Here is a 15,320-nt window from a genome sequence, read left to right on the forward strand (position 1 = left end):
GATCAGGACACGCAGTAGCAGGATCAGGACACACAGCAGGATCAGGACACACAGCAGCAGCAGGATCAGGACACGCAGCAGCAGCAGGATCAGGACACACAGCAGCATCAGGATCAGGACACACAGCAGCATCAGGATCAGGACACACAGCAGGATCAGGACACGCAGCAGCATCAGGATCAGGACACGCAGCAGCAGGATCAGGACACACAGCAGGATCAGGACACGCAGCAGCAGGATCAGGACACACAGCAGCATCAGGATCAGGACACACAGCAGCATCAGGATCAGGACACACAGCAGGATCAGGACTGGTGCTGGCGGACGCGTTGCGCATCCTCCCGACTTGTTCATAACCCCACTATCCACGTCGGCGTGGAGTTGATTTTATATAGTGTGGCGAGCGCAGCGAGGGGATGCGGATTACTTTACATGTATTCTGCGCCCCCTCGCCACGCTTCGGGTTTGCGGTGCTTACCACACTTTATAAAATCAACTCCACGCCCATGTGGATAGTGGGGGTATGAACAAGACGCTTGCCACGCTTCTGGCTGGCGTGGATAGTGGGGTGTTTAAAGAAAACATTCACACATCTGAGACAGTAATGACGACTTGTGATAACTGGTAACTGGATTTTAAAAAGAAAACAACCTAACAAAGTACCATATTATATAACTAGGTGATTCATCGCACCCTACGGGCGCTCTTCACACCGGCGTAAGGGGCTGCGCCCCCTTAATTTGTGAACATTTGTATATGAGAAAGATGGTTAGAATTGTATGAAAGATGCCTTTATTGCAACTTGAGTTATAGGTGAAATGTGTTAAATAGAGAGCATATGATGTGGAAGGGGGTGTGTATTGTTTTGTTTAATTAAAAAGCGGATGTAAGATGTACATTGATAGTGTGGAGGGTACGGTGACATTTGTGGGTGTGGGGGGGGCTGTGTGTGCATGTTGTTTAGGTGTGTGTGTGCAATAGTATAGTAGGGTGTTTTTGAGTCAGCGGCTCCCCACTGGCGAAGGTCACGACACAGCAAAACAGGAGGCTGGGTAGTGATAGGGGTGTGTGGGCATACGGGGGACTAAAGAGGAGGGTGGGAGATACTGTGCAGCTTCTGCCAGTGGGTGAGGGTCCAGTGTGGCAGCACAGGAGTACAGGACGGTGCCCCTGAGTCAGTGTCTCCTCCTACTGGGTGGGAGTTAGGGTGCATGAGAGCAGGAGGCTGCTTGGTAAAGCATGATAGGGGAATGTGGGCAACACAGGGTGAGTGGGTCCCCACTGGCGGAAGTTACGGGGCAGGAGAACAGGAGGCAGGGCAGTGATAGAGGTGTGTGGGCATGAGGGGTAGTCAAGGTTTTTGGCTGTTGCTGAGTAGGGATAGGCATTGGTGCAGAAGCCATCGATGGTTGGCATTGATGGCGATTTTGCACCCTGCCATCGATAGTAGCTATCAATATTACTTGGATAACCATCGATTGTTGTAGCTATCGATGGTCATCCATTATATCTGACTGAATAGGCCATGGGACAATCAGAACTCGGTGGCGGGACTATCGGGTGTGGGGGGGGGGGGAGCTATGCTCCGTGTCCCGGCACCTTAAAAAATTTTGAACCTTGATCGGCTCTCCTTTGCCATTGATGTAGGGAAACCATCTGGTCCTCCCACATCGATGGCAAGTATTCAACATCGGCCATAAACCATCGATTTGAAATCATTGATGGTCGATGGGCATCCCTAGAACTGGAGGAGGGTGGGGGACAGTATGCAGCTCCCGGCAGTGGGTGAGCGTCTCCTCCCACTGGGAGGGAGTGAGGGTGCATGAGAGCAGGAGGCTGTATAATAGCGGTATGTGGGCAAGACATTGATAAAAGTTGTGGCGCTGGTGCAGAGGACCGTGGGGTCACTTCTGGCATTGGTGGAACCTGGGCCGGATTTCCCACCTAGGGGCGGCACCTGCTTGTGGCGGTACAGGATCCCCCATTCTCACGGGGTATGTGAAATGCAGGAGCGGGGTCTGCTGGGGGGGGAATTGCCGGAAAGGGGTCAGGGGCATAGGTGCCGATTCTGTGGGTGCTTGAGGGCTTGAGCACCCACAGAAATTGATGAGCACCCACCCGTTCAGCAGAGGCCCACCCGCCCGTGTCCCACTGCCCTCCCTCGCCGCTGGCACAGGTACTGTGTGGGTATTTATGTACCTGCACTGTGGGGGCATTTATGTATTTGGCACTGTGGGGGAGATTTTTGTACCTGTACTGTGGGGGCATTTATGTGTTTGGTACTGTGTGGGCATTTATGTATTTGGCACTGTGGGGGCATTTCTGTATTTGGCACTGTGGGGGCATTTATGTAGTTGGCACTGTTGCAATAATTTGAATATTGGAGACAACTGTGCTGCATAATATAAATCATTATTATTTTGTGGCCACACCCCTTTCCCATGATGCCACTCCCCTATATTATTGGCTTGAGCACCCACCAGCAAAAACATAAATCAGCACCTATGGTCAGGGGGGTCTGCAAATTGTGGGAGGGGGGTGGGGATCTGCGATTAGCGGGAGGGGGCGGGGGTCTACAAATTTGCCGGAGGGGGCACAGGGGGCCTTGAATCGCTGGAAGGGGGGTCCACAAATTGCGGGAGGGGGGTTGTGGTGGTCAGTGAATTGCGGGAGGGGGCTGTGGGGGTCCGTGAATTGCGGTAGGGGCGCGGGGGGGTGCCGTGAATGAAGGGAGGGGGGCGCAGGGGCACGTGAATCGCGGGAGGGGGGCACGGGGGTCATGAATCGCAGGAGGGGGGGTCGTGGGGGGGCCGTGAATCGTGGGGGGTGCGGGGTGCCGTGAATCGCGGGAGGGGGGGGCATGAATCGCGGGAGGGGGTCTGCAAATCGCGGGAGGGGTGTGTGAATCGCAGGGAGGTGTGTCATGGGGGGTCGCAAATCGCGGGAGGGGGCGCGGGAGGTGCCGTGGGGGTCCGCAAATCGCAGGTGGGGGTCCGCAAATCGCAGGAGGGGGCGCGGGGGTGCCGTGAATTGCGTGAGGGGGTTCGCAAATTTCGGGGGGGGCGCGAATGGTGGGAGGGGGGGCTAGAATCGCGGGGGGGGGCACAAATCGCAGGGGGTGAGGGGGGGGGTGAATCGCAGGAGGGGGCGGGGGCTTTCAAATCACGGGAGGGGGGGCGCAGCGAATCACGGGAGGGGGGTGCATCGAATTGCGGGAGGGGGAGCGGTGGTGCCGTGAATTGCGTGGGTGCCGCGAATCGCAGGAGGGGGGGGTCGCGCAAATCGCGGGAGGGGGTCCGCAGGGGTGCCGTGAATCGCGGGAGGGGGGGTCGCGGGGGTCCCGCGAATCGCAGGAGGGGGGTTCGCGGGGGCCCCACGAATCACGGGAGGGGGGTAGCGGGTGTCCGGGGGGGGGGTTGGGGGTTGCTGGCAGAGTGGGGGGTGCGAGAGTAATGGTGGATGGTGGGTATGGAGTAATGGTGGATCGTCGGCGTGTACTGTGGCCCTGGCTGGGTGGGGGGAGATGATGTCAAGAGGGTGGGGTGTGCAGAACATTATACACATAGAACACTTTCCCCTGGGGGGGCGGGTTTGAGTAATGGTGGATGGTGGGTATGGAGTAATGGTGGATGGTCGGCGTGTACTGTAGCCCTGGCTGGGCGGGGGGAGATGATGTCAAGGGGGTGGGGTGTGCAGAACATTATACACATAGAACACTTTTCCCTGGGGGGGCGGGTTTGTGTATCCTGCTGGGTGGGAATGTTATATACACAGGGGATGAGTGACAGATCTGGCTAAATATATAAGAGATAACAAAACAAAGAAAATAATAAAACAGTTATTCTTCAGCTTCTGCATTCATGGAAACTGCAGCTGAAGTTGACGCAGCTGTGTCTGCATTTGTGTTGGCCGGTGGGAGCACAGTTAGGGCAATCCGCTTGCGCCAAATAAATTCCTGAAGATAGGCGTCCAGATTTTGGCGCGCAGTGCCCCTTTGCCTTTTGTTACACCACTTACAAGATCCCCAAAGTCGTTCAATGTTTTGGGTATGAACCCCAGTCTCCGGATCCACAAAATTATACCAGTGGCATGGTGGTACCTACCTGCTCCAGCTGTTCAGTGTTATATGCACGTCAGCAATCATTGTATATAGTCGTACTCGGTTCTATATATTTGTTGATGGTGGACATCAGGGTGCTGGCGTCACGTTACAGGCGTTACACAGGTGTTACGAAACACTCACCGGTGTCTCGGGATATGGCTCCAAACAGCCACTGAAAAAGTCCGACATGACTTTTTCTCTGTACAAAGAGACTCTCGTCCACCTCAACTATTTTGCCCGGACCAGCAATCCGGCGTTGGGGCTGTGACATTAAATCCACGCTGCAGGCCTCCCGCATAAGGTTATTATACAGCACGGCGGTTTTCTTTGAAAATTAAGAGATGACGCTCACAAAATGTGATATTTGTTAGCTCCTCCGCCCAACAAAACACGAAGCGTAGAAGCGTCATAAATGTCAGGTGGCATCCCTGAAACCACTGTGCGGCCGGAGACTGAAACCACTGTGCGGCCCGGACACTAACCTTCTTGCCACAGCTTCTTATGTGGCAGCGCCACATCCGCTCCTTGACATTCAGTCTCATTGGATGCCCATTTGCACATGTCTTTGTTTCTGGGAGAAAGTGGTGACGCTGTAAAAAATTCACCAACTCCTCGTTCTGTCTGCGGCAGGTTAAAGATGGTTAATTTGTCGGCAGCCATAACTGATACAATGTACTGCTCACTGACTACGCTAACTGCGTACCGCTGACTGACTACACTAACTGCGTACCGCTGACTGACTACGCTGGCCGCGGGAACACTACGCTGGTTCTGACAGGGACCCTGGCTATGCTAATCGGCCGCAGGAACACTACACTACTTCTGACAGGGATGCTCGCGGAAACAATACATTCTGACTACGCTAACTACGCTGGCCGCTGGAACACTACGCTGGCTCTGACAGGGACGCTGACTACGCTAAGCGGCCGCGGAAACACTACGTAGTTCTGACTACGCTAACTACGCTGGCCGCAGGAACACTACGCTACTTCTGACAGGGACGCTCGCGGAAACACTACGTTCTGACTACGCTAACTACGCTGGCCACGGGAACACTACGCTGGCTCTGACAATGACGCTCACGGGAACACTACGCTACTTCTGACAGGGACGCTCGCGGGAACACTACGTTCTGACTACGCTAACTACGCTGGCTGCGGGAACACTACGCTGGCTCTGACAAGGACACTACGCTGACGAAGTAACTGCCGCCGTGAAACTACACAAGTACCGTATACACATACCACACACACACGCAGTATACATGTACACACACATATACAAACACATCATATATGTATACACATACCATCACACACACGCAGTATACATGTACACACATATACAAACACATCATATATGTATCACACACACGCAGTATACATGTACACACACATATACAAACACATCATATATGTATACACATACAATCACACACACATGCAGTATACATGTACACACACATATACAAACACATCATATATGTATACACATACAATCACACACACACGCCGTATACATGTACACACACATATACAAACACATCATATATAGTATACACATACAATCACACACACGCATTATACTTGTACGCACACATAGAAACACATCATATATATGTATACACATACAATCACACGCATGTGCACACAGAATTACACGTATGGATATTAGATCTGGCCGGCTGACACCATTAATGTGCCAGGTATTTCCTGTCTTGGAAGGGTTAAGCCGGCAGAACGGGCCCCTCCTGTGTCTGGGGCAGGGGGGAGAGGGACGCCGGCTGCTGTGTAATTGTTGGCGACCGCCCAAAACACAATCTGCTGTTTCCAGACTTCACAAAGCAAAGAAATAAAGTCAGAAAGTGACTTCATACCCCCCCCCCCCCCCCCCCGGGCAGGAAGCCTGAGCTGGTACCCATGTGGGCACAGGGCTTGGGGACGGGCAGTACCCAGGTAATCCGGCGGCTCAGTGACCTGGCACAATCCCTTATTTGGCAGACACAGACTGGCGCACACATGAAAGTAAAAGGTTTTATAACGGAGTCCGGAGGTGAATTCCCGCCAAGTGCTTAGTGTGCCCGCTGGCTGCCATATTGTCTGCAATTACCGAGCAGCTGCTGCACGCAGATAACGCACGACCCCTTCACCGCGTTATCCCCTACGCCAATCCATCCCGGTATAGGATCTCTGTACAAACGCCTCATTGTATGTCTGCCCCCCGAATTATCCCTCCCCCAAATATAAGTGAGATGAATTCTCCTATTTATACAACCAGTTGATGATCGGCAGGCCTGCGTATAGGTCTGAATCGTGCCTATAGTCAGAACGCTGGCGTTATTATATTCTTGTCAACACTGCAGGTGGAGCAGATTCATGATTGGGAGAACTGTGCTGCGCTGCAGGTGGGGCAGATTATAGGGATGTACAGTTGGGAGAGGCTGAGTTCTTAGCAGCAATGAAATAAATGTTTGGCTGTAGAAGAAGCTCCGCTCCACACCCAATCCCAGCGTGACGCTGGGCGCTGAGCTCTGGACGTCGCTGCCGTATCTATGTCACAGGGTGGAGAGAGGGCGAGATAACCTCTGTCAGGACATAGGGCCTGTGTCAGAGCAACTTATGCAGATGGACAAAACCATGCTGCACTGCAGGTGGGGCAGATGTAACAGGTGCAGAGAAAGTTATAGGGCATGCACATGGAGCGATCTGACTAGATTTGACTAGATCGCTGAGAAATGACCCACAATCGCTCCGTGTATAGGGGTCACTGCGACAGCGATGTGTGGAACCTGCGCGCCGCTATCACCCATTTCTAGCGCATGCTCCCCCAGCTCTGCCATACCCCCGCATATCCCTCAGCCTGACCCTGCTCGGGAACTGGGAGCGCAGCAATGTGTGGAACCTGCGCGCCGCTATCACCCATTTCTAGCGCATGCTTCCCCAGCTCTGCCATACCCCTTCATATCCCTCAGCCTGACCCTGACCGGGAACTGGGAGCGCCTAATAAATGGTTAAAGCCATCATTGTGGTTGGCTGAGGCTCCGGCAGACCCGGCCAATGGTGGAGGGAGCTTGCCTAACCTCACACTGTCTAGCCGTGCTGGAACTCTGACATCTGTACAGGAGCGGATACAAAGGGCCTGATTCAGCTTTACTAGCACACAACTGGGTAACACTGTGCTTCGCTGCAGGTGGGGCAGATGTAACAGGTGCAGAGAGAGTTAAGGTGCCGACCAAACACCGCCTGCCGCACGCATGAACGTCCGCCCCCCCCCCTCGCACGGCTAATGTCCCCGCACGCTTGCAAATGGATGTTTTGCATAAACAGCCATTCGCAGCCTTGCGCCGAGGAAAGAAATGATGGACAGGGCGGGCAGCTGACACCCGCGCCACGCCACAAATGGGAATGCCCAGCATTTTCATGGGAACGCCCCGCTGGGCACTCCCACAGCCGCTACCTGTGGCTGCCATCTCCCGCCCCCCGCACTGCTCTGTGGGAAACGGGCCGGCCAGTAACCAAAGAGGCTGCACAAAACTCAGGGGAGCGATCCTGTCAGAATGAGGCCCCAATCCAATATCTATCCAACCCCTGATCATGGCCACACACAGAACAATCTGCCATGACCAGGGGTGTCCGGGGTCTGCCGCTACACCCCCACCCCCATTTTAAATAAATGGGCGGCCACTAATTGGCTGAGAGAGATTCACTGTCACTGTCGACCTTTGGACCCTGTTGACCTTTGGACCCTGTTGACCTTTGGACCCTGTTGACTGTATGCCCTAGACACTGTAGATCTAAAATACCATAACCGTGACCGGGACCCGGGGTCACTTGACCTGAGTTACCCATTGGCACAACCCGGGTCTAACCCAGGTAAAACCCTTCTTTTAACCCGTGTCGGATTGGACCCGGTATTTTTTAAAAGATCCTTTCACACCGCACAGTGCCAGTGAGCAGGGGCGTAACTAGATATTCGTAGGCCCCATAGGAAACATTTGTAAGGGCCCCTATGTACCATCTAATGATGATAAATGTATATAGAAAATATAACTTATGCTGTAAAGATGGGCCCCCTTCGGCTCTGGGCCCTATAGCAGCTGCACCCCTTGCACCTATGGTAGTTACGCCTTTGCCAGTGAGGGGGGGGGGGGGGGTATTGGAGCCAGCACTTGGGCTCTCCGAATAGAATCTGCTGAAATGACCCTACTCAGCCTTAAGTGCGGTCAGGGGAGCGCATCGCATACAGCGCTACCTGGACATGCTAGATTCCCAGGCAACGAGCATGTAACCCCAGGCTATGGGCATGTAACCCCCGGCAATGTGCATGTAACCCCTGGCTATGGGCATGTAACCCCCTGGCTATGGGCATGTAACCCCCTGGCTATGGGCATGTAACCCCCTGGCAATGTTCATGTTACCCCTGCAATGTGCATGTAACCCCTGGCAATGTGCATGTAACCCCTGGCAATGAGCATGTGACCCCTGGCTATGGGCATGTAACCCTCTGGCAATGTGCATGTAACGCCTGGCAATGTGCATGTAACCCCCGGCAATGTGCATGTAACCCCCTGCAATGTGCATGAAACGCCTGGCAATGTGCATGTAACCCCTGGCTATGGGCATGTAACCCGCTGAAATGTGCATGTAACCCCTGACAACGAGCATGTAACCCCTGGCAACGAGCATGTAACCCCTGGCTATGGGCATGTAACCCCTGGCAATGTGCATGTAACCACCTGGCAATGTGCATGTAACCCCTGGCAATCTGCATGTAACCACCTGGCAATGTGCATGTAACCCCCGGCAATGTGCATGTAACCCCCGGCAATGTGCATGTAACCCCCGGCAATGTGCATGTAACCCCTGGCAATCTTCATGTAACCACCTGGCAATGTGCATATAGGTTAAAAACAAATTTTAAAATATATATAATTAATGTATGTCTCCTCTGCAGCATATATATGGGAATTATGATATGTGGCGTTTTGCATAGGGGCATTACGGTGTGTGGAATAGTGTGTACGGGGCATTACCGTGTGTGTTATATTGTTATATGGAGCATTATGGCGTGTGGTGCAGTATGTAAGAGGCATTACTGTGTGTGTGGCATAATGCGTAAGGGGCATTATGGTGTGCGGTATAATGTGCAATGGGCATTACAGTGTATTGGGTATAGTTTAAGGGGCTCTACGGTGTGTGGCATAATGTGCAAGGAACATTACGGTGTGTGGTGTAATGGGCATTATGGTGTGTGGCGTAATACATAAGGAACATTACGGTGTGTGGTGTAATGGGCATTATGGTGTGTGGTGTAATACATAAGGGACATTACGGGTTGCGGTGTAATGTGTAAGGTGCATTATGGTGTGCGGTGTAAGGTGCATTATGGTGTGCGATGTAATGTGCAAGGTCCATTATGGTGTGCGGTGTAATGTGTAAGGGGCATTATGGTGTGCAGTGTAATGGGTAAGGGGCATTATGTTGTGCTGTGTAATGTGTAAGGTGCATTATGGTGTGCGGTGTAATGTGTAAGGTGCATTATGGTGTGCGGTGTAATGTGTAAGGTGCATTATGGTTGCGGTGTAATGTTTAAGGTGCATTATGGTTGTGGTGTAATGTGTAAGGTGCATTATGGTGTGCGGTGTAATATGTAAGGTGCATTATGGTGTGCAGTGTAATGTGTAAGGGGCATTATGGTTGCAGTGTAATGTGTAAGGTGCATTATGGTGTGCGGTGTAATGTGTGAGGTGTAATGTGTAAGGTGCATTATGGTGTGCGGTGTAATATGTAAGGTGCATTATGGTGTGCGGTGTAATGTGTAAGGTGCATTATGGTGTGCGGTGTAATGTGTAAGGTGCATTATGGTGTGCGGTGTAATGTGTAAGGTGCATTATGGTTGCGGTGTAATGTGTAAGGTGCATTATGGTGTGCGGTGTAATGTGTGAGGTGTAATGTGTAAGGTGCATTATGGTGTGCGGTGTAATATGTAAGGTGCATTATGGTGTGCGGTTTAATGTGTAAGGTGCATTATGGTGTGTGGTGTAATGTGTAAGGGGCATTACATTTACAGTGTGTGGAATATTGCGTAAGTTGCATTATGGCGTGCGGTGTAATGTTGAAGGTGCATTATTGTGTGCGGTGTAATGTGTAAGGTGCATTATGGTGTGCGGTGTAATGTGTAAGGTGCATTATGGTGTGCGGTGTAATGTGTAAGGTGCATTATGGTGTGCAGTGTAATGTGTAAGGTGCATTATGGTGTGCAGTGTAATGTGTAAGGGGCATTATGGTGTGCGGTGTAATGTGGACGGTGCATTATGGTGTGCGGTGTAATGTGTAAGGGGCATTACATTTACAGTGTGTGGAATATTGCGCAAGGGGCATTATGGTGTGCGGTGTAATGTGTAAGGTGCATTACATTGTGTGGCAATGTGTACCACTTGGAACACTGTGGGGCAGATTTATTAAGCTCGGTGAAGTGATAAATTGTCTGTTTTTTATCACCGGCCAATCAGCTCCTAACTGTCATTTATAAAACCAAGCCTGTAGCTTCACAGGTAGGAGCTGATTGGTCGGTGATAAAAACCAGACACTTTGGGGGACATTTACCAAAATGGATTCGTAGAAAAAAGGTGTATTCGTAGGGAGAAATACACCTTTTTTTTTCGAATTTGTATTTTCGGGATTTACAATCCCAAAAATACAACAATTCGTAGTCCTAAAGATGAAACATTCGTATTTGTATTTACAAATACGAATGTCTACACCATCGATAGGATACGACAGAAATCACCATTCAAAAGAATGGTGGTTCCTGATGTACTAAGCAGCCGTACTGATAATACGGCTGCTTAGTGGTGTAAAACACCCACGCAAATACGACAGGAAAATAGAACACCATTTTCCTGTTCTATTTGCATTTTAGCCTGCACGGATCAGTCAGATCCGTGCAGGCTTCAGTGTAAAAAAATAGAAAAATTAAATAAATAAATAAAAAAACGGCGTGGGGTCCCCCCCACAGCCGAAACCAGCACCAGCCTGACAGAGCCTGGAGCCGGTAATTAAAAATCAGGGAACCCGACAAATAGGGGTTCCCTGATTTTTAACAACCAGCCCCAGGCTCCTGCTCTGGGGCTGGTTCCCAAAATACGGGGGGCAAAATGACTAGGGGTCCCCCGTATTTTAAGAACCAGCCCCAGGCAAAACCAGCCAGCAGGGTAATTCCACAGCCGGGGGGAGACTTTTTATGCAAGTCCCCCCGGCCAAAGCATTAACCCTACCGACCAGTCAGCCTGGCCAGGGGCCCTTGGGGAGTGGGGACCCCCCCAATAAAGGGGTCCCCCCCCTCCAGGACTTACCTGACCAGGCTGAAGCCTGGTGCTGTCCTCGATGCCCCTGGGCGGTGGGCATCGAGCTGATAGCGGTGTAAAAAATAGAACAAACGATTGTTTTTTACTGTGGCACTACAAGTGCCAGCAAGCCTCCCCAGCAAGCTGGGACTTGGAGAACCACAAGTCCCAGCCTGCTGGGCATTAAAGGGCCCGCTGGGTCTTGTAGTGCCACAGTAAAAAAAATAGTTAAATAAAACACACTGACACCCATTTTAAATAAAAGTTTAATACACACATTACACACATACTGATACTTACCTATCTTGATCCCGTTGGTAGGTCGCTGGCTCCGGTGTCGGCGGCTCCGTGTCGGCGGCTCCGTGTCGGCGGCTCTGTGTCGGCGGCTCCGGGGACGGCGTCCTGTCCGAGGATAATCCATGTTGGACCTGTGGAAGGAAATCCTACTCACCCAGGTCCTGCATGGATGGTCTTTTTTCTTCATCTGTCGACATCCAGGTCTTCTGACAGCTGCTGGCGACTTCCAGCAGCTGTCGGCATCTTCCGCGACGCTCCCCGGCTTTCAGAGCCGGAGAGAACCTTCCTCTTCGGTGACTGGGCTCAGAATGAATTCTGGCCAATCAGGAGCCGCCTAGCGGCCTAGCCGCCAATCAGGAAAGACCTTTCCTGATTGGCGGCTAGGCGGCTAGGCGGCTCCTGATTGGCCAGGAGCAGGAGCCTGGGGCTGGTTGTTAACCCCTTCCCGACATTTGACGTACATTTACGTCATGGTCGGGAAGCACTTCCCGACACATGGCGTAAATGTACGTCATGGATTTAAACTGTCACCGCGTCTATAGACGCGGTGACAGTTTCAACATGTCTGCTGTCCCTGACAGCAGACATGTCCGTGCATGCCCAGGGGGGGCTGCGATGCCGCCCCCCCGTCAGCGATCGCTGTGATTGGCTGTTCAGTGTGAACAGCCAATTACAGCGTTTTCCTGTGTCACCGGCGAATAACGTTCGCCGGTGACACGGGATCGGAGGTGATTGGTGCTGTAAAGTACAGCACCAATCACCGCGGGGTGTAAGGGTGACACTGGTGTCACCCCACCGCACCCCGCCCGCCCCCAAAGGCCGTGATTGGTTCGTCGGACCGACGGACCAATCACAGCCATGGAGGGGGGTTTAAACTAACGGTGACTGCACTGCAGACGCCATTCCGGTCTGGAATAGCGTGCAGTGCGGTCACCGTGCCACCTGCCGTCATATACTGACCAGAACCTTGCTCCATACTTACCTGATCACTGCTTCATCGCTGCTTGATCACTGCTTGATCTGCCTAGTAGTGTGCTGGATGCTTCCTGGATCCTGTTGCTACTTGTGCCTTCCTGTGCTGTGAAATTGTGCTGCTGCAGTGTAATAGCTAGATAGAGAGATAGAGAGAGAGAGATAGAGAGAGATAGAGAGAGATAGAGAGAGATAGAGAGAGAGATAGTGTCAGAGAGTGCTATATTTTGTGCTGCTGCAGTGTGATATAGTTATAGATAGAGAGAGAGAGATAGAGAGATAGAGAGAGATAGAGAGAGAGAGATAGATAGAGAGGCCTAGTGACAGAGTGCTATATTTTGTGCTGCTGCAGTGTGATAGTTATAGAGAGATAGAGAGAGATAGAGAGAGAGAGATAGAGAGAGATAGTGACAGATTGTGCTATATATTTTTGATATAACTGACTGCTGCCCCCTCCTTTTGTGCTGATCAGTATAAATTAACTGATCAGCAACTTTTTGGGGGCGCAGGTTTTTTTTTATATATAGATATACCTGTCAGTGCTGCTGCTGTAGTGTCATAGAGTGATAGATAGTGATAGATAGTGATAGATAGTGAGAGATAGAGAGAGATAGAGAGAGATAGTGACAGAGAGTGATAGAGAGTGTATATTTTGTGTCTGCTACCCCCCCTTTTTGGGGGTGCAGGTTTTTTAGTGTCCTAGAGTGATAGATAGTGAGAGATAGTGAGAGATAGTGAGAGATAGTGAGAGATAGTGAGAGATAGTGACAGAGAGTGATAGAGAGTGACAGAGAGTGCTAAATTTTGTGTCTGCTGCCCCCGCCTTTTGTGCTGATCACTATATCTGAGGTGATCAGCAACTTTTTTGGGGGTGCAGAGGTTTTTTTTTTTTTATATATATACCTGTCAGTTGCACCAAAGGTTGTGCACCTGCTGCACCTCACTGGTAATCAGTGTCGCATCACTGATCACCTTTTTTTTTTTTTTGTGAGTGCTGTGGGGTCTTTTTTTAATTTTTTTTTTACACACACACTGTGATTTTGTGGGTGTCCTGTGGCCACTGTGCGCTGATCAGTGACGTACATCACTGATCAGCTTTTTCGGCACAGGGTTGATCTATTTTATTTTTTTTTTTGATCAAATTCCTGTTGCCTTTGAGCGCTGTTCAGTGACAGACGTTACTGACCAACATCTGTGCTCAATTTTTGACGCAGGACCTTTTTTTTTTTTTTTTTTTTTTAACCCCTTCAATTTTTTATTTTTAACCCCTTCATTTATTTTTTTTTTTTATTGGTATAAAGTATTTTTTTTTTCTGCACTACATACACACTACATATCCCCCGGGTTGAAATAAAGTTTGTACCCCCCCCCTACACTATACACGTGTTGAAACATTTCACTACCAGTAACACAAAAATAAAAATGGCATCCCAAATGTCCTCCCAAATGTCCTCCCAAATGTCATCCCAGTCATCCAGAAGAATGTATTCAGCGGAGGAGGCATATGCCCTGCTTGCTTCTGACTCTGACACAGCCAGTGATGCAAGCGGGGAATTTGAAGGATTCGCCTTAAGCTCCTCTTCCTCCTCTGATGATGAGGGACCCCCTCAAAGACGCCCCCGTAGAGCAGCTGAGACCCCCCCCCCAACAATTGATCTCGTATGGACCCCACCACCAGACAATTTTGAGCCCCAGGTTCCTGAGTTTTTGGCCATGCCAGGAATCCAATTTGATTCCACAGGTCTCAGAGAAATTGACTTTTTCAAATTATTTTTCTCTGATGATTTTGTAAATTTAATGGTGGACCAAACTAATTTATATGCCCAGCAGTTTATTGCTCAAAACCCCACGTCATCATTTGCTAGGTGGACCCCTGTAGATGCAGTAGAGATGATGACGTTTTGGGGTCTGGTGTTTCATATGGGCATAGTAAAAAAGCCAGAAATTAGGCAATATTGGAGTACAGATGTTCTGTACAGTACTCCATTTTACCGTATGGCCATGACCCGGACTCGATTTGAGACAATTCTTAAATTTATACATTACACCGATAATGCACAGTGCCCACCCAGAGATGATCCCACCTTTGACCGGCTATTCAAAGTCAGGCCGGTCATTGATCATTTCAGTGCCAAATTTGAAGAGGTGTACATCCCTGAAAAATTTATTTGTATCGACGAGTCCCTTATACATTTTAAAGGAAGGGTTAAATTCCGCCAGTACCTTCCCAGTAAGAGGGCAAGGTATGGCATAAAAATGTATAAACTGTGTGAAAGCACCTCAGGGTACACCCACAGGTTTAGGGTTTATGAAGGGAAGGATTCTAGAATTGAACCGCCAGAATGCCCCCCCTCCCTCGTAGGTGTTAGTGGGAAAATTGTCTGGGATTTAGTGCACCCCTTCCTGGATAAAGGTTATCACCTCTATGTGGATAACTTTTACACCAGCATCCCCCTGTTTAAGGCCCTTGGTTCAAGAGGTACAGCAGCTTGCGGTACTGTGCGCAAGAACCAAAGAGGCCTCCCAAAAACGCACATTGCCCAAGTAATGAGAAGGGGTGAAAGCAGGGGAATATGCAACGAAAATATGTTGTTGGTCAAATAT

This window comes from Crinia signifera, chromosome 2 (assembly GCF_055691185.1).
Source record: "Crinia signifera chromosome 2, ASM5569118v1, whole genome shotgun sequence".
Taxonomy (NCBI): Eukaryota; Metazoa; Chordata; class Amphibia; order Anura; family Myobatrachidae; genus Crinia; species Crinia signifera.